General features: G+C 39.6%; 1 protein-coding gene across 5 annotated transcripts in view; it reads right to left on the bottom strand.

Moving 5' to 3' along the window:
• LOC149560803 (DNA-directed RNA polymerase I subunit rpa43-like) overlaps nt 1-26,220 on the bottom strand; it is a 169,069-nt gene extending 142,849 nt beyond the window's left edge. For 2 of the 5 annotated variants that reach the window (XM_089824827.1, XM_089824829.1), the window contains exon 1: nt 25,837-26,083. The gene's annotated coding sequence lies outside the window, so the exon portion shown is untranslated. Of the gene's footprint in view, nt 1-4,548; nt 4,571-25,524; nt 25,630-25,836 lie in introns of those variants that run through there. The other 3 variants (XM_089824828.1, XM_089824831.1, XM_089824830.1) reach the window with 3 other exon arrangements.
• Nucleotides 26,221-27,238: the final 1,018 nt, after the last annotated feature.

The raw sequence follows: 27,238 nt of genomic DNA, 5'->3' as shown, positions 1-27,238 counted from the left end.
AATTCACACTTGGAGTGCTTGGCGAACAAGGACTGAGCCTTCATGATCCCTAGGACTTCATCCTAATGTCTCAGGTATTTTCCCTAGTTTTATTGTAAATAAGGATATCATCAAAGAATACCAGCAAGTGTGTACGCAATTGTTTGTTGAAGATGCAATTCATGCAAAAATGAAAAGTAGTTGGTGCATTCGTTAATCCAAATGACATGACTAGGAACTCGTAATGCCCACAATGACAACGAGAAGTCTTCTCTATATCTTCTTCTTGCATGTAGATCTGATGGTATCCGGAACGGAGATCTATTTTAGAAAAATAAACCGCACCGTGCAGCTCATCCAACAATTCATCGATCCTTAGAATAGGGTTATCTATTTTTTATTTTCTTATTCAACGCACGGTAGTCCACACACATGTTCATCTTCCCATCCTTCTTTTTTACCAATACTACTGATGATGCAAAAGGGCTAGAGCTGGGACGGATCCATCCTTTCTCGACCAGCTACTGAATCGTTTTCTCGATCACATCTTTGAATTATTTGGGGTGGCAGTATAGTGTGGTGATAACTAGTTTGGTGTCAACTTCTAGCTCGATGTTATGCTCAAACCCATAATGGGGAGGTATGCCAGGAGGAATGTCTATAAAAACTTTATCATGGGTACTCAAGATATTCTGAAGATCATCATCCCGACGAGGTGTCTGTTGTCCTTTTATTGGTTCTATCGAAACAAACAACATGCAACTCATGCAATGTCATCAAGCCGAAAAATGGCCTCCATCCGCTGTGCCAAAACTTCCTTTGCTCCCTCCTTGGCCATCCTATGGAGAAAAACCTTCTTTCCCTCGACAACAATAGTGAAGTCCATCCGCTTGAAACTCTATGTATTCATCTAGTGTCTCCATGGAAAGTAGTAGAGAATGAATTGACTCACCTTGATTCAGTAGTTCGATTTTGGAAAAAAGTCCAGGGTGAGCGGCTTGGATTGGGTTGACCAATCGGGATTCCCAAGCTGCTCACGAGTTGTACTTTACCCACGGCCGCCCCATCCGGCTGGATCCCCTCCATAAATATGGCTATATACGGGCAGTCTCTTCGTGCTTCCTTGGTCATCACTGTATGCCCAAAATAACCTCCATATCATCTAGGTCCACTATAAAGAAATCCTCCATCAAAGTGTGATTCGCCACGGTGATATTCAGTTGGGGAACAAAGGGCATGCAGGGTAAAAGTGTTCCTCCGGGGACCTTGACCTGGAATCTTACGTGCATCTCTGTAGGTAGACCTCTTTTTTTACCAAAGATGAGTTTATGAAGTTTAGAGTGGCTTCACTATCAAGCATCACAATGACCCTATGTCCTTGAAGGGATCCTCGTACTCAAAATATTGTACATCTCGAGCTCCCAGCCAGGGCAATGGTTCCTCTATGTCATACCAATGTGGCGATCCTCTCCGTAAGATTCAAATTAATCATTTTAGAGTCCTTTTGGGGGTGACCATCCTCTATGGATAGATTCTCCTATTCGTCCTCATCATCAAACACGATTTCGATGTAGTGTATTTTCCCTTTACCAAGGCATCCGTGCCCAGGTTCTCATGGCTCCTTACAATTGAAACATAATTTCTTCCTTTGAAGCTCTTGTTTGGTAGCTTCATCCAACGAAGGCTTCTTCGATGGAGGTTTGTTCTCTCTGTCCCTTGGAAATACCAGTGGTTTGGAGTGGGAGTTACCTCGAGACGATGATGTCAATGATGATGCCATGCTTCGCGCCTTTTTTATAGCCTCTAAAAGGTGGCAGGATTGAAACCTTTTATAGCCTCCAAAAGGGTGGCAGGATTGAAACCTTTTACCCAACCCCTCAGTGGTTCTATCAGTCCGTCCATGAAAAGCACTATCTATCTCCTTTCAAAAATGTTTGTAACCAAAACAGAGAGTTTCTGAAATTCTGTGATGCACTGATCGACCGATCCAATTTGCCTCAATTATGTCAACTCTTTAAAATTAAGTTCCTGATCTTTATCATCAAATCAATCTATCAATCTTTTAGTGAATTCTGCATAAGTATTTACTTGGTCATGCCCCAGCGTAATGGTGTGATGATGTCGCCATTCATACGCCGCTCCCCCTGGGTGGAGTGCTACAAATTTCATTGCTTCTTCTTCTGGCATTGGATTGAGCTGGAAGTATCGGCCTTCATTACCCATGCTTGGGTAGATATGGTTCCAGATTCGTCAAATGGTGACAGATTTACTTTACTCAACTTTCTCTTGAGCTCATTGTTAAAATATCCTCGGTTTCCACCTGCGAAATATCGCATTCTCAATTTTGCATAATCTTTGTAGGATATATCCCCTTCCAAGTTTGCATTCTTCCAATCTTCTTTCAACTGTTCTTGAATTTCCTCAAAGGTTGGTTGCCTTCCTCCAAGTGGTACCTTCACCTGTGTAGGGAAAGTTGGCATGGAAGGTCGAGAGCGTGTCAGATGAGGATTGGCCTTTCTCGAAACCGAGTCAATATTGTGACCATTTTGTTCCCCAGATATCTTATTGTCTGCCAGTTTTCGGAGAGTTTCTTCCATAAGTCACTGAATGTCATTTACCTATGCCTGATTCCTCGAAAGATCCCTCAATAGTGTCATGACTTTTGCTGGGGTAGGTTCTTGATCTGTCATTTTATCAACTGAGTGGAATCTCCTTTTTCCGGCTATAAACTTGCATTCACTGTCCACAGGCTAGTAGGATCTTTAACTGTGATACCACTATAATGTTCCTTTCCAACTACACAGAGGAGAGACAATGACAACTTCCCACTTTGCACGCGAGAACCATGACTCTCGCCTACGGTGTACAGACTAAAGGGTTACCAGATGCACGATGACTATATAGTGATCCACATGCGTTTGTACAGCAATGCAAGAAGCCCATACATTAATATCAAAATCCATACGGTGATGCCAGAATGGGTCCATACAATGTACAGTGTTGGTGAGAGGGAGCTCGAAGCTGAAGGCCGTACGCTAGAGGCTCAAAGGCCACATGCACAGTGACTGGAAGGAGGATGTTGCAAGCTGTACGTGGACAAATAGTCTCTACAAATGATTGACGAGGGTCAAACGGTGATGAAATTTGGCAAGCTGTGCGGTTGGGGTTGTGAGGGAAAACAAAGGCACAAATAATAATGTAAATTGAGTTTCAAGAGATAAACAATACCTTCTACACAAAAGTAGCTCAATACAAACAATTGCACTTCGATTGAGGATATGTATATTTGCAATCAAGAATGGACCTCCGATTTGCCAGATCCGAGCCAAGAAATACACAGACGGAATAGGGTGAGGGTTGAGTCTCACCGAAACTAGAATAGCCAAATTGGAAAGATTTTTCACTTTCAAAATGGCGAACAATCCAAAACTCCAACAGGAATTTGCAGTACAAGGAAAATAATCCAAATCGCATACCAACTACTACCCACATGCCATACTTAAATACCCTTCGGAGGAACTCCCGAGGGTTTACAAAGATAGCCGACGGCCACACCTACGAAAACAATTAAATAAAAATGGGTCCGAGATATATTAAATCAATCGGCCCATAAACAATGATTTGATTATTTATTTATTTTATGACAAGAACATTACATTTAGTCATAGATGCAATTTATGATTTCAACTTCTACTTTTCATTGATACTGAAACTTGCACTTATGTATTTAGTAGTTATAATTTCATGAAGTTTGACTCCTATATATATTGAACTTATTTTTATTCAGATGTCATACTTGTTTTTTGGCATATGATTCTATGTTAATCTACAAAGCTTTAATTTCTATGTATTTAACTCAAAACCATGATTAATATATGGTGGATATCTCAAATCTATATGTCAAACAAATTTGGTGTATGTGTTTTTTTAAGAATATTTTAGAAAATTGTATATTTTCAAATATTCGATAAAAGAGTCAACTGATTACCAACTTTTTCATCAAGTTTTTGACGATTCTGAGATTTTTTTTTAAAATGGGTCCATCAAGATATTTCCAAGTCCAAGTTTTTTAACTTTGGCTTGAAACCCTTCTTGATCTCCTCTCATTGAATGCAAGGTTGTTTTATTTCGTTCTCTGATCTTGGTTGCAGGTTTGATTGTCATTCCTTCTCAATGGTTTGATTAGACTTAGCTTTCTCTTGATTGTTTTCAACCGGACAAAGTTTTTGTTTGAGAAGCAGGTGTGGTTATTGTAATATCCCTATCCAAATCTAATTGAAACTTGCTATATTTGCCTTTAGAAATTTTGTCAAACACTTGTACAAAAGAGGGATATATGACATCTATTCAATGCAAATTAACACTTACAGCCAAGTGACATTATGTCAAACAGTTATCATGCAAACTAACATTATATTCCAAACTTCAAAATTGATATTTTGCTGATATAAAAATTCTAATATAAAATCAGGTTACAATGCCTTCAACAATCTAACTAGACTGTCGATACAAAACCATGTAGATATACTTTCAGATAATGCATAAACATGAAGATAAAATGAAGGGAACCTGAGATTGGTAGGCAGCTTTAAAACTTATCAGAATCTGTCATGCACTGTAGCGGTATTGTTCACAGCATTGTAGCAATACTATTCACGACCACTGTAGCAATAACACTATTCACGATTCCTGTAGCGATGGCACTATAGACAGATGGGTATAAACTTCATAATATGCCTCCGAATTAGCTGATTAACTCCTTCCAAAGTGCAGATAAAATGAGGGCATCGAATGACCCTTAAATCTAAAGTGTATCTTCTTTATGAATTGCTACAAAAACCCAATAAGTTTCAATGAGATGACTGAAATATCACCTCCAGCAAATGCAACAATATCAGCAGATAGTTTCACAGCCTCAAAGTTACCAATCAAAGAGAATTATCATTCTCAATGACTGAAATGTCGTGCAAAAACCCTTGGTTCCACAAGTGCACAAGCAATTGTCAATATCAAATCTGGACGCCCTACAATGAGGCTCACTCCTCTATATATTCTATTCCTTCACCCCTTCTAGAAGAATCATAAATACTATTTTATTGCACTTTTTTAGAAGCTTTCTCCTTTCCAACAATAATTAGTTGTGCTTCTAGAAGATTCCCTTTTCCATATAATATAATATTATTTTAGTGACTTATGATTTAATATTTATTTTAGTCACTTTTTAATTAAATTAATTAAATATAAAGTCACCTTTTAATTCTTAAATTATTTAATGACTTCATAAAAAATTAATTTAATTATTTCACCTTATTTCTCCACTTAGCCTTCAAAGAATGAAAGGCTAAGAACTCCATTGAGAGGCTAAAAAGATGGAGACATTATAGTCCGCCCCTCTGGAAATTGCTTGTCCCCAAGCAATCTCAACTCTGGATGTTGCAGAATCTTTTCACTCTCCCACGTAGCATCCTCAATAGGTAGGTCCTTCCATTTAATTAAATATTCTCTGATGACACGGCTTCTCAACTGCTTCTCTCTGAAATCTAATATAGCCTTTGGTATCAAAATCAACTTACCCTCATCATCTAAGGGTGGTAGAACCGTAGAAGGAACCACATGACGTCCCAATGCCTTCTTGAGGCGTGATACATAGAAAATATTGTGCACTTTGTTGTCTGCCGGCAACTCTAGTTTGTAAGCCACCTCACCCACACGCCTAATGACCCAGAAGGGCCCATACATGGCTTGAGCTTCTCTGCACCACTCTTCTTGAGAGTAGATTGTCTGTAGGGCTGCAACATCAAATACAACATGTCCCCAACCTCAAAAGAGTGTTCCACTCTTTTCTGATCTACATATTGTTTTTGTTAGTTTTGTGCCTTTCGAATGTTTTCACGAAGAGCCCTCATGATATCCTGACTTTCCTATAACACGTCTCCAGCACTAGTCACTTTACTATCACTCATCAACAAATCAAGAAAGCTAGGAGCCTCATAACCATACAAGGCCATGAATGGTGTCATCTAAATAGAAAGATGGTAAGTGGTATTGTAGCAGTACTCACAAAGGTATATCCACTTAACCCACATTTTTTGCTACCTAGCAATATAATTTCTGAGGCACCCTTCCACCTATTTGTTGATGATCTCCATCTGTCCATCTGTCTAAGGGTGGTAACTAGTACTTGGAGAAAGCTCGGTCCCACACAATCTAAAAAGCTCCTGCCAAAAATTGCTCATAAACTGACTATCTCGGCCACTAACAATGTTTCGTGGTAATCCATGCAATCTCAACACCTCACGAAAAAATAATTCGGCAACCTGTGTGGCTGAAGATGAAATAGTGACCAGAAAGAAATGCGCAAACTTGGTCAAGCGATCAACCACCACATAAACGCAATCCTTACCTTGCACTTTTGGCAACCCTGTGATGAAGTCCATGGATATACATTCCCACTTCCTCTCTGGAATTGGAAGTGGCTGTAGTAAATTGGCAGGATATGTATGGTCCTGTTTGTTTTGCTGACAAACAACACACTCCCTAACATATCGTAGAACATCAGATTTTAGTCCCTTCCAAGTGAACTTCTCCCCAACCTGTCGATAGGTTTTGAAATACCCGGGATGGCTGCCAATGGTGAATCATGAAAGGACCTCAATACTATGTTCTTTACTTCTGATCCTGGAGTCAAGAAGATCCTCCACTTGTAGATGATAAGATCATTCACCACCGTGTACCTATCATCCTACAATGACCCATCACTAATACCTAAAGCCCAAGAATCCTTCGTATATTCTACCACAATCAAATGACTCGAATCCTCTGAAACCTTAGCCATAGAGCTCGAATGTGGTCAATGAGACAAGGCATCAGCAACTATATTCTATGAACCTTTGACAAAAGAAATGTCTAAGTCATAAGATTTGATGGGGACACAACCCAAGACAGAATGGACACAACAGAAAAGGGAAATTATATTAACTGAGAAAATAAGCTAGTACAAATAGTACAGAGAAAATAAACTTTAAAACATGCCCTAAGGGCTTACAATAGCAAAAATCTGGTGAATATTTCTCCTTTTAGCACCTCCTCTCAAACTCCACTCCGAACTGCCTTTTACAATGCCAGAAATCTCCTTAAATAGACCCCGGAGGGTTAAGGACTAGGAGTACATTCTAGAAAGTGCTAGTAGGCATCCACCGACGAAATAGAAGGTTCCGGAAGCTGCGTTAGAAGTCGGTGCAAATCTAGAAGAATCCAGAAATGGTAACCGAACTTCCGGGAGGCATAACTTTTGAACCGTAGCTCCGATTGACGAACCGTTTACATTTTCGGAAAGCTCTCGAAGCGCTCTATAGCCCTATGGACCAGCTTCGATCGTCCCCCATTTTTCGACCCTTTTCGAGGTCATTTAATGCCCCAAACCTGACTTTGAAGCATTCTTAGGAGGTCTCCAAAACCCGAAAAACTGCAATAACTTTCAAACCGTGGGGCCTATTGACCTGATTCTTTTTCTGGAATGCTCTAAATCATGATTACATTCATCTGACCAATTCACACCTTCTAGTTTACCGAAATGATGGCCCAAATACATGCTCCTATTTTTTTCAAGATTTTCAAACGCACTGATAGTTGAACTATGAGAGTTGGAACCTTTATTTGAGCCAAATGGGTATCCAAAAATGTAAAGACATGAAATAGAAACTAAGTCTAAGTACATTTTTTTGGGTGACACAGGATTGCCCTTATACCTCTGGATGCTCCTGCATCAAGATTGCAACTTGCTTACCCACTTCTGCTGACGATCATTAAGATCCCGCTGCCCAAGGAAATGCCTCAAGCTATTATGGTCTATTTTTACAAAAAACTTATTGCCCACTAAGTACTGCCTAAATTTGGCCAATGCATGCATAATGGCCAACATTTCCTTGTCATATATACTATAGCTCCTCTCAGGGCATCTCAACTTCCTGCTCTCATACGCAATTGGATGTTTGTCTTGCATAAGGACAGCTCCAATCCCCTCACCTGAAGCATCACACTGCAACTCAAAGGGTTTAGTGAAATCAGGCAATGCAAGCACTGGGCAAGTAGTCATAACTCGTTTGAACATGTCAAAGCATTCTTGTGCCTCACGAATCCAAACAAAAGCCCCTTTCCTAGTCAAACTTGTAAGTGGTGCTGCATGGCAAGAATACCCATTGAAAAATCTGAGATAGAATCCACATAAACCCAAAAATCCTCTAAGTTGTGTCAGATTTGTCAGAGTAGGCCACTCAACAATTGCCTTGACCTTATCTTGATCCATCCGAACTCCTTCTGCACTAATGATGTAACCCAAATATAATAATTTTGTCATGCCCAAGTCATATTTAGATTCCTTGGCATATAGAGATTCGTTACCAAGAATACCCAAAACTATGTCAAGATGTGCAAGATGTTCTTCCCATGTCTTGCTATAAACCAAGATATCATCAAAGAAGACTAACACAAATTGCCTCAACTATGAATGAAATACCCTATTCATAGTAGACTGGAATGTAGCAAGGGCATTCGTTAGCCCAAATAGCATAACCACAAACTCAAAATGTCCACAGTGGCAACAAAAATCTGTCTTCTCAATATCTTCTTCCCTCACACGAATTTGGTGGTAACCCAATCTCAGATCAATTTTGGAGAAGTACTTGGCACCATGCAATTCATCAATCAACTCATCAATCCCTAGAAAGGGATATTTTTTCTTGATTGTTCTCTTGTTAAGCATTCTATAATCAATACACATCCTTACAGTACCATCCTTCTTTTTAACAAATACCACTAATGAAGCAAAAGGTGACTTACTTGGTCTAATATGCCACATAACAAGCAACTCCTTGATAGTTTTTTCTATCTCATCTTTGAGCCGCTTAGGGTGCCTGTAGGTAGTGACTATCACGGGCTTAGCACCCTCCTCCAATTCGATGATGTGCTCTATCCCTCTATCTAGAGGTCTACTAGGTGGAATCTCGCTAAAGACCTTATCATGCTTGATCCTCAACTCTTGTATATCAGGAGGATAAATAGGTTTTTGCTGCTCTTCCTATGTTGGCTTCAAAACACAACCCGTTGCCCACTCAACCATGTCATGACGCAAGAGACGTTCCATTTTCCTGAAAGAAATAGTCTTGCAACTGGTGTCTCTGAGTGCTTTCAACACAATGAGTTTTTCCATCCATCTCAAATCTCATTTCCATCTCACGAAGGTTGAAGGTCACTATTCCTATGTCATGTAACCATGTCATTCCCAAAAACATATATGTGTCTCCCATGTTCACCACATAAAAATCTGCCTTGAACTCATAATTATTCAAGCGCATGGGCAATTTTGAAATCATCTTGTCACACCTAAGAGTGAAACCATCAACAACCTTAACTCGAATTCCCTCAAACTCCTCAGTGTGTATACCACACCTCTCAACAATCCTATTATCAATGAAATTGTGTGTTGCACCTATATCAAGAAGGGTAATAATCTTTTGACCAGCAAGAACCCCTCGCATCCTAAAAGGCCCTTCTCGCTGAATACTTGCGAGACGAGCCTCTTTAAGCTTCACTTCCTCCTCTAATTCTTCATCACGTTTTGATTTTTCTAATTCTAAATCATTCATTTCAAATTGCTGATCTGAATCAAAATCTTCAATTAGTGCCCACATTGCACGATTTGACTTCCCCTTAGGTTTCATAGGGCAGTCATGGTTAATATCATGTGGTCCCTTCCAATAGAAGCATAGTTTCCTCTTCCTTAAATCATTAAGAGTCTCACGGTCAAGCGGAAAAGTAGACTTACCTTTAGCTTTGTCCTCCTTTTTAGGAAACTTCTTGTTGTCACGATTGGAAAATGTTCCCTTTGATGTAAACTTGCTGGTAGGGGCAATGAAATCCATGCTTCGTGCCTTCTACATTGCTTCTTGTAGTGAGGGAGGATCAGAAGCTTTCAACCAACCCTTCAAGGGCTACATCAATCCTTCCATAAATAAGACCACCAATCTTCTTTGACTGATGTTACGAACCATGACCAATAATTGTTGGAAGTCATTCACATAAGCATCAAGGGAACCATGCTGTTTTAGTTGTGCCAATTCATGGAAACTCACCTCAGGATCTTTGACATCAAACCTTTCAATCAGCATGTTGGTAAACTCCTCATATGTAGTGATAAGGTTGTGTCCAAGAGCGACTAACCCATGATACCACCACTCATGAGCAGCTCCTTCAAGATGTAGTGTGGCAAATCTTAAAGCATCCTCTTCAGGCATTGGTCTAAAAGAAAGATAATTATCAAGCTTTTGAACCCAAGACCTAGCTGTGCATTTGTTACTTCCATCATAGTAAGGCATGGACATCTTACAAGTGTTTGTTGATAGTCATTTCTTGGAGCATAGTGATCATTCCTTCCTCCTCTCCTATTCCTTTGCTTCATGAATTGATCAAACATACATATTTCTCTCATATCAAGACGAAGAGTAGTATACTCCAAGTAGGCCTGTCTAGCTTCGTCTCCAAAAGAAACAGCTGGAGCAGTATGTGGTTGTTCTTCTCTTGGTGTAAAGGTGGGAAAAAGAGGCCTAGAGGCTGATCCTCTAGTGTCTTCAGCGCGATGTATAGACCTTTCCTCACTATGTTCAGCTATGTTTTGATTTTGAGTTGCTTGTTGATCCATTTTTGCTAATAAGCGTGACATCATATCAAGCATGGTGTCAAATTTCCTTTCAGCTATTGCATCCCTATTTTCTTCTTCTGCCATATTTTGAATTGTTTTGCCGGTATCTCTTTCTCTTAATGCTTCTGAGAATGCATCCCCTTCAACCTGAGGATTCTAATATTGTTATTTTTATTGTTCCCTGTTATAACATCTGATTTCTCTCTCACTCATCTGCTATTTGACTGATCACAGGATGGCAGGATGAAAGCTCTAATACCACTGTAATATCCCTATCCAAATCTGATTGAAACTTGCTATATTTGCTTTTACAAATCTTGTCAAACACTTGTACAGCAGAGGGATATATGACATCTATTCAATGTAAATTAACACTTACAACCAAGTGACATTATGTCAAATAGTTAGCATACAAACTAACATTATATTCCAAACTTCAAAATTGATATTTTGCTGATATAAAAATCCTGATATAAAATCAGGTTACAATGCCTTCAACAATCTAACTAGAATGTCCATACAAAACCATGTAGATGTACTTTCAAATAATGCATAAACATGAAAATAAAATGAAGGGAACCTGAGATTGGTAGGCAGCTTTAAAACTTATCAGAATCTGTCATGCACTGTAGCGGTATTGTTCACAGCATTGTAGCAATACTATTCACGACCACTGTAGCGATAAGACTATTCACGATTCCTACAGCAATGGCACTATAGCAAATGGGTATAAACTTCCTAATATGCCTCCGAATTAGCTGCTTAACTCCTTCCAATGTGTAGAGAAAATGAGGGCATCGAATGACCCTTAAATCTGAAGTGTATCTTCTTTATGAATTGCTGCAAAAACCCAATAAGCTTCAATGAGATGACTGAAATATCACCTCCAGCAAATGCAACAATATCAGCAGATAGTTTCACAGCCTCAAAGTTGTCAATCAAAGAGAATTATCATTTTCAATGACTGAAATGTCCTATAGAAACCCTTGGCTCCACAAGTGCACAAGTAAATGTCAATATCAAATCTAGATGCCCTACAATGAGGCTCACTCCTCTATTTATTCTATTCCTTCACCCCTTCTAGAAGAATCATAAATACTATTTTATTGCACTTTTCTAGAAGCTTCCTCCTTTCCAACAATAATTGGTTGTGCTTCTAGATGATTCCTTTTTCCATATAATATAATATTATTTTAGTGACTTATGATTTAATATTTATTTTAGTCACTTTTTAATTAAATTAATTAAATATAAAGTCACCTTTTAATTTTTAAATTATTTAATGACTTTATAAGAAATTAATTTAATTATTTCACCTTATTTCTCCACTTAGCCTTCAAAGAATGAAAGGCTAAGAACTCCATTGAGAGGCTAAAAAGATGGGGACATTACAATTATGCTTTTGAAGTTTCCCCATACCTAGGGAGCGAATTAAGGTGGTCTTGGAAAATTTCCATGACCAAATCGGAATTCTGGCCATGTCTTGGAAAATGTTCCAAGACTAGGTTGGAATCCAACCAGGTCTTAGAATTAATTGCCAACGCTTGTTGAAACATAGCATGAACTCTTCTTCGCCTAAATGACGTCACCCCCTTTTATACTTCTTTAATTCCTGGTACTTTTGCAACCAGTGCCTTTTTCATTTATTCTCATAGTTTTCAACTTATTTGCCATAAATCTGATTGCAAAAATTTGAAAGTTTCAATATCAACATGCCCAGATTTTGTTCATCATTTTTTCATTTGGAATTTTAATGTTCCCAGATGCCATCTTGCTCTTGAAATCCTCTTGGCTTTCACCATAGGCAAATTTGTTTCATCTTCAGTTTGGGATTTTCCATTTCCTTGTATAGAATTTGTAGCTGACATGGGACTGAATTCCAACCCAAGGTCCGATCTTGACTAGGGCTTGGAATTCATTCCAAGGCACAGTTGAAATCCCGCCTTGGCTTGAAACTCTTCTTTCTAGCTCTTCCTCAAACATGCCATGTCTTTGTACTTTGACAACCCAATTTTCTTCCTTTGTTTACCCACACTTGTTCATTTTCACTTGCATATCAGATTCTCAATCTATTTCAAACATTCAATCCCAAATCAGATTTCCAACTTTCACATCAGATCTCCTTCAAAAATCAGAACTTAGACTTCACACAATGCCTACTTCTTTTGGAAAAAGTTTTGGGTGACTGATTGATGTTCATCAAAGTGAGATTATTACAACATACTCCTCTAGGTCAACAATTTCACACTTGTTGGAACGTTGTTAACAAATTAGGGATTCAATTATACCCGTTTTCCAAATCTCAACATCAAGCCCCTTCAAACTCTAGGATGCTCAATACTTTCACCTCATCATCCTAAGACTTGCAAAACATTGCCAAATGTAAACTACGCCAACTATCTACTCTACTGCCAAGAAAAAGAAGGGCTCCCCATTTACAACGAGGAGATGGTGTGAAAAGGTCACAAAAGTTCCCTACTTGTCCAACAACCTTCTCTATTTATTTTCCACTCTATTTTGTATATCGTCAAGCTCTATTCCCATGCCCTAAAGTAGCCCAACCATTTAGAACCTAGAGATTTCAACTTCCATCCACCTTCTCTTTTGTGGACTTCACATGAAAGCATTAGTCTTTCAACCAAAACCACCCCTTATCAATTTCTAAATTGCCTTGGCATTTTCAAAATCATCGCATTGGTTTCAAGATCACTACCAAATCATAAAGTTGGAACATTGTTAACATATTACGAATTCAATTATACCCCTATTCTAAATGTCAACTCCAAACCTCTTGAACCTCTAGGATGCTCAACACTTTCACCTTAACATCCTAAGACTTGCAAAAAACTGCCAAATCTATACTAAACCAGCTATCTAGTATTTTGCCAAGCAAAAGATGGGGTCCCATTTCACAAAACCCTGACTGATCTAAAATCCTAACTGACACCCTGATTCTGCAGGTCAATAACGTACTTTCTTCCATCACTCTCGATAGAGAGTGTAATCTTCTTCCAATTATATTTTTCTTTTGTAGTGCTCCACCAACCTCTTCCAAGGAAGGCACCATATGCCTTCTCAAATGCGATGACCACAAAATCCAGGAACAATTGTTGGGTGTCAATGATTACATTTTATGCCATGAGCATTCTAAACGATTTGATGTTGTTTTGGTCTGCACTACCAAATGGAAGGTTGGCGGCCAAAGTATCACCTTATCGAGGTGTAATGTCCCCATTTTAGCAGTTGACCAAGTGTGTGTGTGTTAGCCTTGTTCTACATGGTCCCGAGGGCTAACGAAGGGTTTAATGGGATCCTAGAGTGTTTTGGCCTAGTCATTTCCAGTTTGGGCCAAAACGAAGTTGATTTACTCAGTTTCAGGCATACTTACTATTTTTAGTAAGTCAGCAGGACACAGTGCAGGTCAATTTTGGTGATTGGATTTGATACTCCTCGGTGAGAGCTTTCCGATGAGCTATCACTCGCATTATTCGGAGTCCGATTGCTAATACATTTTAATGCCTGAAGTTTTATTAAAGTAACGTCTAATTTAATTGTAAAATATTAAAGTGTTAATTTAAATTTTTATTTTATGGGGATGTGTACCCAAGGGAGACATAAGGGGTATTTTAATATATGTTTTATATACTACACATCTTTTATCCCACATTGCCCATATGAGTTGAGTGGACCCTTGGAAATAGAATAAAAGGAAACATTTGTGGCTTCATTAGCCAGGTTGAATATGAGAAAAAATTGGTGTGTGAGTTGTAGCTCCGTTCTTGGCATTTGAGGACGTCTATCCTCTCTTGTAACATTCTAGACGTCATTCCCTTGGGGTTTGGTCTTTGGAATTCTTTGTTATTGGCTTCATTATCAGGCAATTTAGTTGCATTTCCAGCTACAGGCAGATTTGGTATTTTGCTCATATCTTCTTCACTACTTTTTTGACACTTATGCCGCTTTGAGAGAATGATATTACGAAGGTAGTGGACCGATTGAAGAACAAAGCACTGTAGCAGCAAGTTCGAAAGCATGGGCTGGAGTATTATGTCAATACTGCTGAAGTAATTAGTGAGTTGATAAATCTGCCATGTATTAGGTTTTATGAATTCTGAAAATAACATTTTATTAGCCGCAGTTCATTTCCACTTTGCATATTATTGTAGTTTCTTTCTTGTTTATGTTGTATGATACCAATTCCATGCACAAAACACAACAAACAAATAAACGTTTGATTTCCGGAGTTATAAGGGGTTTAAAACATTAAACGGAGAAATAAGAGGTTGAATGCAAACTGTTTGCCAAAATTCCTTTCAGCAAATTGGTTTAGTTTTTGGGGACATCCAGGGGTGTCCATTACAGTGGTATCAGAGCTATAAGTCCTGCCATCCTGTGGAGGTCTTATAGGGAATTTGGAACAGCCGGATAGAGGGAAAAGTGTTTGACGAAATGTCAAAACACTAAAATTAAAAAAAATTAAAAAAACACAGGCTAAGCATTTATGTTTGAGCATGCAACAGGGGCCTTATAATTTCCGCGATACCAGAGCAAGACAAAATAGGATTTCAGACTTGCAAAGCAAACAGTCTAGTACATCCGTGCAAGGGGACATTGAATCCAGCCATACAGACACAGAGGAGATATTCTTTGATCAGGTTAACAATATGGGTGATCGAGATGACAGGAATACAGAATTAGGCGGAGGCGGGAATGCCGGTCCAGATCAGGGGGACGTAATGTTCAGACAATTATTGGATACATTAGAGTAGGGGCAGCGTATGCAACAGAAGCAAAATAGGCGAATGGACATGATGTTGCAGCTCATGGCTAGACAGATGGGTGTCAATATTAATCCAGGTGATGCCAACAACAGAAACAATAACAATGAGGGAAATAATAACAATGGGGGAAACAATAACCATGGAGGCCAAGGCAACAACAATGGTCCTGAGAATAACATTAATGGTAATAATGGACACGGCAACAATGGGAATGAGGCTGATAACTTTAGACACGTTGCACGCCCAGCGCGGACTGTGAGCTCGAGACCTCTTCTACCCACCTTCCCACCCAGAGATCCGGTTCAACCAGTAAACGAACCGCAGATTACCGAGTTACAGGATCATTTCAGGAGGGACTGGGAGGCTAGTGGACCGGAGTTTCAGGCGGATATTTCCCTCAGAGATTATATGGACTTGAGGATGAGACACATGCCTAGAGCAGGAGGGAGGAATCAAAACTTTGAGCTGAGAAAGAAAGTTGGAAAACTTTCCTTACCTTATTATGATGCTTCAGGGAAGATGACTGCACGAGCATGGGTGTAGAAGGTAGATACATACTTGCAGCTAAATCCTATGCCTGAGGAGGAGGCTATCAAGTATGCGGCTATGCACTTGGATGGCATTGCACATGAATGGTGGCATCATGGCATGGTGACTTTGGGGCATAATCAGATTACATCCTATGAGGAATTCACCGAAACATTTATTGAGAGATTTGACACTAGGGATCCCGAGTTACATTTCAAGGAACTAGCACAATTAAATCAGTCAGGTTCTGTGGATGCTTACATTGCCGAGTTTCAGCGCTTGTCTGTACTTGTTACTGATATCTCTCCTAGGAGATTGGTGGTGTTATTTTGTGATGGTCTTGCTGATCCATTACGAGGTTGGGTGAAGGGACATGATCCACTCACCTTAGCTGAAGCAACTAAAAAGGCACAAGATTTAGCCCCTTCGGTATACAAAGGAAAAAACCATTCAACAGATTCTTCCTACCGCAAGGACAAAGACAAAAAAATGTTTCAGAAAGAGTATAGCAAACCCAAAGAAAGATCAAAAGGACTAAACAATGAAACCTTGAATGAACTTCGAAAGAAGAAGCTGTGCTTCCATTGTAGAGAGCCTTGGGACTTATCTCATAAATGTTCTCTCAAGGCTAAGGCAAATCAAATGGAGTATTTTTCAGCAGAAGATTCATAGTCAGAGGGGGAGGATCAGCACTCCAATTCAGATGAGAGTAACACTATAGAGGATAGCAGCATTCCTAAGGATGATAGATCGTTGGCACGCTTGACAGGGGCCCAAAAGGCAATCACATTTAAGGTCAGGGGTACTATCCAGGGGCAGAAAGTGATATCTCTTATTGACACTGGGGCTACACATAACTTCATAGATGCAGAGTTGGTAGCCAGGAGAGAGTTACAGACAGAGGAGCATGATGGGTTTAGAGTCATGGTGGCTAACGGTGATAAATTATTATGCACTCGGAAGATATCTAATCTTCACATCAGGTTTGGAGATGGCTACGAGTTGCAGGATGAGTTCTACGTTGTGGACATGGGAGATTATGATGTCATCCTCGGCATGACATGGATGGCTTCACTAGTGGAGTTCACACTCAACCTAGCGAAATTGGAGATGAGATTCCCGCATGAGGGCAGAACTGTGGTACTTAGAGGTCTTTCAGATGGAGGTTGCAGAGTAGTGTCCTTGAGGAGAATGCAGAGACTTTTTCGTCATGATGACATAGAGTGGGCAATAGAGTGCTACATTATGCCAACTTCACCAGAGCCACAAGAAAAGAGTCATCCACCAGATATCCAGAAGATACTTGATAGACACGCTAAAGTATTTAGCGATATTCCTCATGGGATTCCTCCTGACAGAGGGATGGAACATGTTATTGAGCTCGAGGAGGGAGCCAAACCAGTTATGATTACTCCCTATCGTCATCCTAAGAAACACAAAGATGAGATAGAGAAGGCGATTAAGGATTTGTTGGAGATGGGGCATATCAGACCCAGTAAGAGCCCCTTTGCTTCAGCAGTAGTATTGGTAAAGAAGAAGGATGGGACGATGCGCATGTGCATCGATTACAGGGCACTGAATAAGATAACAATTAAAAACAGGTATCCCATTCCTAGGATTGATGAGTTGATTGATGAGTTGCATGGGGCATGCTTCTTCACCAAAATTGATTTGCGATCCGGATACCATCAGATCAGGATGAGAGCAAAGGACATTGAGAAAACAGCGTTCCAATGTCACTATGGCCACTTTGAGTTCATGGTTATGCCATTTGGTCTAACCAATGCACCCGCTACATTTCAAAGTTGTATGAACCAGGTATTCAGGAAGCAGCTGAGGAGATTTGTCTTGACCTTCTTTGATGACATCTTGGTCTTCAGTAAGACCTGGGAGGAGCACTTACATCATCTGGAGGAGGTGTTATCTATTCTGGAGAGAGAGTCATTGTATGCCAAGGAATCTAAATGTGAGTTTGGCATGACTGAGCTCCTTTACCTTGGGCATATCATTAGTGCAGATGGCGTTCGGGTTGATCCCGAAAAGATTAGAGCTATTGTAGAGTGGCCTACTCCCACAAACCTTACACAGCTTAAGGGATTCTTTGGTTTATGTGGTTTTTATAGGAGGTTTGTTAAGGGATTCTCACAGATTGCTACACCCTTGACAAATCTTACCAGGAAAGGAGCCTTCGTGTGGACAGGGGCAGCACAGAGGTGTTTTGAGCATTTTAAGCAGGTAATGTCTTCATATCCAGTTCTAGCTCTACCGGATTTCACGAAGCCTTTTGAGCTTCATTGTGATGCATCAGGTGATGGGATTGGAGCAGTATTGATGCAGGAGAAGCATCCCATTGCATTCGAGAGTAGGAAGCTCCGGGGAGTTGAGAAGAGTTATTCTGTCTATGACCGGGAGATGTTGGCCATAATGCATGCATTGGCCAAATTTCGATCATATTTGGTAGGTGGACGTTTTGTGATCAAGACTAATCACAACAGTATTAAATACTTCATGAGCCAGCGTGATCTTAATGACCGGCAACAAAAATGGGTGACTAAATTGCAGGCTTATGACTTTGACATAGAGTTTGTCAAAGGTAAGAAAAATGTGGTGGCTGATGCCTTATCTCGAAGACCTCACTTATGTGCTCTGGCAGAGATTTCAGGAGATTGGAGAGATCGGATTATAGCAGAGTATGTCGGAGATGCTTGGGCTTCTGGATTGATTTCAAGTACCATACAAGATGATCACTATGAGGTGATAGATGGATTGATCAAAGTTCAGGATAGAGTTTATTTGATTCCGTCATCACATTTGAGAGAGGCGATACTGAAAGCATTTCATGATGCACCCACAGCTGGACATCCGGGGGTCTTCAAGACCTACAGGCAGATTCGAGAGCGGTTTTCATGGAAAGGGCTCAAGGATGATGTTCAGAGGTATGTCAGGGAGTGTGTGGTTTGTCAACAGAATAAGGGAGAGCACACATTTCCTGCAGGTTTATTACAGCCCTTGCCCATTCTTGATAGGAAATGGGAAAGTATTTTGATGGACTTCATCACTGGTTTACCACGAGTGCAGGGAAGAGATTGCATCTATGTGGTGGTGAACCGCTTGACGAAGTTTGCTCATTTCTTTGCTATTCCGTCCACTTACACAGTAGCACAGGTGGCAGATCTTTTCTTTAGAGAGATATTCAGGTTACATGGGCTGCCCAAATTCATTGTCAGCAACCGGGATAGTAAGTTTATGAGTGTTTTTTGGCAAGAGTTGTTTAGGTTGTGTGGTACAGATCTTACACCTAGCACTAGTTATCATCCACAAACAGATGGGCAAACAGAGATTGTGAATAAATGGCTGGAAGGATATTTGAGGAACTATGTAACTGCACAACAAAAGGCTTGGATCAGATGGTTGCATATGGGAGAGTATTGTTATAACACCACTTATCATATGTCCATCAAGATGACTCCTTTCATGGCACTCTATGGTTATGAAGCACCTAGCTTCATGGATTTAGTTTTGGGGGACAGTAGAGTGCCCAAAGCCAAAAACTTATTGCAGGATAGTCAGGACATCCTGAAAGTGTTCAAAGAGAATATACAACAGGCCCAGAATCAACAAAAATTGTATGCTGATCAGCACCGAATAGAGCGTAGCTTCGAGGTAGGGGATATGGTTTACTTGAGGCTACAACCATATAGACAGTCATCGCTCAAGAAGAGCGGAGCTGAAAAGTTGAAACCTAGATTTTATGGTCCCTACAGGGTGATTCGCAAAGTGGGCAAAGTCGCCTATGAGCTTGAGCTTCCAGAGGGCAATCGAGTGCACAATGTGTTTCATGTGTCTAGGCTTAAGAAAGCCATTGGTCAAAATGTAGTGCCTTCTGCAGATTTACCCCCTTTGGATGAGGAGGGGAAGCTTGTGTTAGTACCTGAGGCTATTCTGGACACCAGAGAGAGGAAGCTTAAAAACAGGATAGTGAAGGAGTATTTGGTCAGATGGAGAGACCTACCGGAGGAAGATTCTACATGGGAGAGTGAGCAAGTTATTCAGCAGGCTGGACTGAGATTGCTTGAGGACAAGCAATTTCAAGGGGGGCGGACTGTAATGTCCCCATTTTAGCAGTTGACTAAGTGTGTGTGCATTAGCCTTGTTCTACATGGTCCCGAGGGCTAACGAAGGGTTTAATGGGATCCTAGAGTGTTTTGGCCTAGTCATTTCCAGTTTGGGCCAAAACGAAGTTGATTTACTCAGTTTCAGGCATACTTACTATTTTTAGTAAGTTAGCAAGACACAGCGCAGGTCAATTTTGGTGATTGGATTTGATACTCCTCGATGAGAGCTTTCCGATGAGCTATCACTCGCATTATTCGGAGTCCAATTGCTAATACATTTTAATGCCTGAAGTTTTATTAAAGTAACGTCTAATTTAGTTGTAAAATATTAAAGTGTTACTTTAAATTTTTATTTTATGGGGATGTGTACCCAAGGGAGACATAAGGGGTATTTTAATATATGTTTTATATACTACACATCTTTTATCCCACATTGCCCATATGAGTTGAGCGGACCCTTGGAAATAGAATAAAAGGAAGCATTTGTGGCTTCATTAGCCAGGTTGAATATGAGAAGAAATTGGTGTGTGAGTTGCAGCTCCGTTCTTGGCATTTGAGGACGTCTATCCTCTCTTGTAACATTCTAGACGTCATTCCCTTGGGGTTTGGCCTTTGGAATTCTTTGTTATTGGCTTCATTATCAGGCAATTTAGTTGCATTTCCAGCTACAGGCAGATTTGGTATTTTGCTCATATCTTCTTCACTACTTTTCTGACACTTATGCCGCTTTGAGGGAATGATATTACGAAGGTAGTGGACTGATTGAAGGACAAAGCACTGTAGCAGCAAGTTTGAAAGTATGGGCTGGAGTATTATGTCAATACTGCTGAAGTAATTAGTGAGTTGATAAATCTGCCATGTATTTGGTTTTATGAATTCTGAAAATAACATTTTATTAGCAGCAGTTCATTTCCACTTTGCATATTATTGTAGTTTCTTTCTTGTTTATGTTGTATGATACCAATTCCACGCACAAAACACAACAAACAAATAAACATTTGATTTTCGGAGTTATAAGGGGTTTAAAACATTAAACGAAGAAATAAGAGGTTGAATGCAAACTGTTTGACAAAATTCCTTTCAGCAAATTGGTTTAGTTTTTGGGGACATCCAAGGGTGTCCATTACACGAGGGCCTTCTATGTCTTCTCCAACAATACATTCACGTTGGAGCTTTTGTTGATGATAGTATTTGTCAGCTTTCATCTCATTATTTTTATCTCTACCATAGCAGGTCTCCTCCCAATGCATACCGCCAACAACATCAAGACAATTTTTGCTCCTTTATAGACTTGCCATGGTCCTGACCGACTAATGGTCCTGACCGATTGTGTTAGTCGGTAATAGCTGCCTTTAACTGTGGCACGGTCTCCTGAAGGTTTGATGCTCGTATGGCTACTATGGCTTACAACATCTACCTCATTATGTTTTTTTCTCACTTTGACCATAGAGGAGTACCGGTAGTGTCATGCGAGGTTCTTTCTTCCTCCATTGCCTATACAATATCAACCTTGGCTTCCCTCAGTCTTCCCTTCTTCATACAAGGACTACAGTATCCTACCTTCTTGGCTTGAAGCTTAGTGATTGTATTTCTCCCCATAATTTTTTATGTCTAGCATTTGTACTCCCTTCTACTTCAGCAGTTAGCATCCTCATGGTTCCCTAAACCACCATTTGCACAACAAACTTCCACTCATCTGCTCGCTCTAGCAATCCCGAGCAAAGTGACCCACGCATTACATCTTTGGCATTGGATCGTGGGTCACCCCTTTGCATCTTACTAGATCTGGCTTTTGCGTGTATTATTATTGTTGTTGTTTCTCCCTCTGTGAGCACTTGTGTGCTCCTAGTCTTCAAGTCTTATAGACATTCCTTAATGGAGTGTCCCAGTACTTGATAGATGTCAAAAAATGAATTTTTTGGGCAATTCACCTTTGAGTGGCCTTCGACTTTGCAGCTGATACACCACAACTCCTTGTCATCCATGATACCCTCTTTTTTCTATTTTGGCCCAAAGGTCCTTCATCATCCGCATTATGTCTCTTCTCCAAGCATGTACAATCTTAGATTCTTCATTGGCGCTCTCATCTGAACTCTCATCATCGCTAGGTTGCTTCTGCCCTTGGGACGTCTTGTTCTCACTCTCAATGTCCATTATGCAATTATAGGCATTAGCATATGAAGAGGGGGGTAACACCTTCATTTTCTTCCACTAAAAAGGGAATCAACCCTTCAATAAACCACCTCTTTTGTAGCCCACTAGCTGGTTGGTTTCTAACTTACCAAGCAACTCTCTCAACCTACAATTTATAGGTTTCTGCCACTATCTCATTGTCATCTTCTAGCAATTTGAATTCTTCTTCAAATGCCCTCTTCAATTCATCCCACATCATCCTCTTAGTAAGTTTGTGCACCTGTCAATGCCAATTTGCCACAAGGTGGAAGGGAATGTCTTTAACCAATAGTCTTGGTCATCCTCATCGATGGCCTCCCATATGGTTATACAAGTCTTACAATGGTGGACAAGATCCTCTACTCCGTACCTTGTGAATTTAGGAAGCTTTTGCTTCTTTGAGGTGTTCATCTTTCTAGCTCAATCCACACCATGTGTGTCGAACCATAATGTAGTGTCTTTTTCTCAACGTTTTTGTGCCTCACTTGCACTCTTGACCACACACAATCTCTCCATGCACCCACCTATGTTGTTCCCACCTTGTTCAACTCCCTTGTGCCTACACTTCCTTCTCCCCAGAGTCTTTGGTTTCAACCCCCTATCCTTGACACCTTTGATGTGAATAGGTTTTCGATACGCAACAGAGTATTCTCAAATAATTCAGCTACCTCGCTCTTGAGGTTTCTCTTTTGTTATCTTTGTCACATGTAGTGTGGGGACAAGTCACTCTATATGGAGTCGAATTCTAAGCCCCCATCGTCCACCATTGGTCGTACAAATAGATTGTTTTCCTAGTCAACAAGATCCTCCTACCTTGTCCCGGAGTGTTGGATTTCTGGCAATTTCCTCCCACTCGTGCCACATACGTTGTATCTCACCTTCCCTATTGGTTGGCTTCCGCCTCTCTACTCTAGCTTTGGCTAGCAATCTAACTTTTACTTTGTGGTGGGCATTAAGATTCCTCAACAAAACTCTAAAATCATCATTGTCTTTCACTTTGCCTCTTGACTTGAAGAGATCTCTCCAATGCTTCTTCTCTCTATCCTCCTTTCTCTCTCCACGCACATCTTTTTGTCTTTGTTTGGCATAAGGAGCAGTAATTATTAGCATTGTTGGAGGTACAACGTCTATTTGTGTCAAATTCTTCCTCCTCCCTCTGATTCCTCTCCTTGAAGAATTGCAGTATTTGTTGTCGAAGTTGCTCCCTTTGTTTTTCCTCTCATTCTTGCAGTTCAATCATGTTATGGGCCAACAATCTAGGAATGTTTACGAGAAAAACAATTTAAGCCAACTACACAGAGTTCATACGGTACCATGCCATCAGAGACCACTCTCTCGAGCTTCCCTCTACACATACTGGTCAACCAAATCTTCCCACGTGTACTACAAGTCCTTTGTCAGTTGATCCTCTTGCACTTCTTCCCTATTGTCTTCGACATCACTGTACTTGTCGGTTGATCGTATGGCCCATTATCCCACCACCCCACCTGTTGGCCTTACTTCAGATCTCTAGATTCGATCAGGCAATGGCACCAAAATGTTTACTCCCTTCAGGATGTGTGCTTATTACTCAGAGAAAACCAAAACATAAACAGAATACAAGAACATCATATTTCAGATGGCACATATAACATGGTAAGTTGGCAAAAAGATATATCATTGCATTTCCAGTGTAAAGTCTGTATAACCATAACATGAACTTGTCCTGAGCCAGATATAAGTAGTGCTTGAAAGTTGGTTAAGGCTGCCAGCCATCAGCAACTGACAACTTATTACATCACCAATTACTACTTAACTAACAAAGTATTATTTAGTTACTTGCAGCAAACTTTTCGTCTACAATGCTATTGGTCATAAGGATTTTCCCTAAGGGTTTTCCAAGAATAAATTGTTATGCTACTGAAGTTTATCTAGATCTATAACTTATTTTCTCTCACAACATTATTGTAGCTTCCTTTCTGTAAAGAATCAAAATTGTGAGTCATTGTGTCTTATAGAATGCAAATCAACAATCACATTATGTTTCTGTTGTCTCACGATTAATTAACATTACTTCTTTGGTATAGATGAAAGACCATGCATTGATTGTTTTCACCTACTAATATGGCCGAGTATGGACCAGATATTATGAATATTTAAGTTGAAAATGGAGATCGGTTTAGACCACTTATAAGATTCATTTTGATGGCACTTTTAGAGCCATCAAATGTTGCAGATTGCCCTCATCCTACAGATAGATATCAGTAAAAGTGACGATGTTTACTGACCTCCCGAGAAATAAAACAGCCCCGCTCAATTCAGCTAAGGTGCATTAGTCCCAAAGTTCATAGCAGAGTTGTCTGGATTCGGGATTCTTAGAAAAAGCTTTGAACTTAGGTGCATTTTAACATAAGAGGGAGCATATCGACTAATGGACTGTTAGAAAACTGCAAAGAAATATGGGGAAGGGAAAGCAACTCTATTAGAGAGCAACTCAAATATCGCACAAAAATATGAGTTTTAATTAGGAAAAAAGATAAAAATAATAATTATGTTATGCTCCTGGTCACAGTGAAATTGTGAATTCGTTTAACTGCGAAACAAAGGATCTCTTTCAACAATTTCATTGTTCTAGAAATTGATACCGAAAGCAAATAATGTTCCAAACTGCAGAAAATCAATTTCTCCGATTAACACGACATCAAGCACTCTATCTCGCCGGACACAGTGCAGTGGAAAGGTGGAAGAATTCTCACGATGATGACTCATGTTAAAGCCCAAAACACAAGCTCCCCGGGTTAAAGCAACCATGCTATTGCTAATGCGGACCACACAAAGCTGAGACTAGACGATAGTAATTGACTAAATTTAGCGGAATGGCAACCTTTGGACATGGATCCGCCTTGAAAATTGAAAAATACTCAATAATATAATCCCCATTTAGCCCTCTTGAGTTTGCAAGGATGGAGAATGTTAAATTTATCTTTTAAGATAAATTGACGTATATCTCGCCTAAAGTTTAGACATGAAAAATAAAAAATAAACCTATAACGTTAATCTGATCGTGGCTATTTTTTGATAGAAAGATTTAGTGGAAGGATTAAGGGAACATCTGTATGAGCATAACCCGGGTTCAAACCTCTGCACTTTCAAAAGGCAATCCTTTAACTCCTGCAGAAGTAAGGCAAGATTGTAGAGTACTGCTTACAGGGGACATTCAGGATGCATCCCATCTTTACAAATTACAAGTCATAAAGGTGCCATCCAGACTTACAGAGATTTAAAGGTAATCCATAACGTTACTGAAGAGACTCAAGCTGGTGAAGAACTTGACAAATGGAAAGGAAAAGTATTAGATCATTGGTATGTTGAACTTATGACAGATTTGTTATCTAGACTGCTGCACTTTATGCAGAGTCATTTTGGCATCCATAACACTATTCTATACATAACATTGCGTAAAATTTTACCTCTATACCAAAAGAAAAGTAACTATACAGATTTTTAACTGAAATTCCAAGGCAAATATACCACTCTCCCAAAACAACCCACTTGATAGTAGATACAGATTTAACGTTTTCAGTACCTTGTGATAAGTTGCCAAGTTGATACTCCAAAACCCTCTTCAAAATCTTATTCCGTCTCTGCCGTAAATTCTACTCCAACAAACAAGGAAACCTACTGAAATGAAAATTAAATAAAAACCCATTCACATGGTTGCCAACGCTAAAGTTGGTCTTGGTCTGAGACTGTTTTCGAAATGAAAGTAACGAAACTGTCCAAAACATAATTTCCAGCAATTACCAAAGCAATGACCAAGCAAACTAAGTTGTATGAGAGAATAGTGCCACTAACTAATTTCGGATCAACCAATTTTATAAATGCTATGTGGGATGTGTACATTTTTAGTTCCTGCCTAGCAGGATATTATAGCATCCGACTGGGTGCTATTTTCGATTTTGTTCTGGCCAATACTAATAGTTTATTGGCCAATACTAATAGTTTATTTAAAATCTACAAACCTTTTGGATAATATTTTTGGTTTGGGTTGAGCTGCATCTTTATTGAAATGATTGTGTCAATTGGCTATTGGCCAATTACCTAAACAGTAGGGGTTTCATTTTTGTTGTGTGCACTGTAATATGTCTTTGGTCGACAAATGGAGACAAAATCTAATCAAATCTTTCCACTACAAGTCATTTAATTTTAGACTGCGCGGAATGTACTCATTTAATTTGAGACTGCACGGATTAGGTGATCGAGTTGTTGTTTTTGACTTCTGCATTTCTTGTCATCCTTTTTCATCTGACATGAATGAAGCAAAATCTGATCAAATCTTTTTTTTTGTGGATTGAAAATTCATTTCGTTGTTCATCACAGTAATTATTGGATACACCTGTCTGGATTTGGTCATAAGGCAATTAATACATGAGAGAATGTGTCTCGGTGGCATTTATAGAAAGGAAAGCTGGTTTTCTTAGTTCACATGATCTTGTTCGTGTTGTGGGTAGAACAAGTGGTAAGTTTTTGCAGTGAAGCATCGCAGTTTTTTTAGGTTTGCAACTGCTGTGTAATATGACCACATCCGTACTCATTCTATGTCTTTGTTGTCTTGTGCATATTTACAGTGAGGCGATTGCAACTTAAGTGTGTTTGTTAAAGGTATGGTTTTGAGAATTTTAGATCCGACAATGTTTGTTTGTACTGATTCGTCTCTCAAAACGTTGGAGGTGTTTGTTTGATTCGTCTCTCTAGCAATTTGTAGAAAAAATTTGGTCTGAAAATCCTAAAAACGGTGCAAAATATTTAATATTACATTTCCTTTTTTTTTAGGGCCGTAGAAATAAAGTGTAGTTTTTGCGTACAAATTTATGAGGAACTTGCATCGAATATTTTAGTGATTCCCTAGCAACTGCTGCTAACGATAACAATGTTTTTTTTGGTTTACTCACTCTTGCTAACTAGTCCTTATTTCCTTCTGCCTAATC

This window comes from Cupressus sempervirens, chromosome 4 (genome assembly GCF_028749045.1).
Source record: "Cupressus sempervirens isolate cs-2001-9-10 chromosome 4, ASM2874904v1, whole genome shotgun sequence".
Taxonomy (NCBI): Eukaryota; Viridiplantae; Streptophyta; class Pinopsida; order Cupressales; family Cupressaceae; genus Cupressus; species Cupressus sempervirens.
This window is presented reverse-complemented; position numbering and strand designations above follow the sequence as displayed.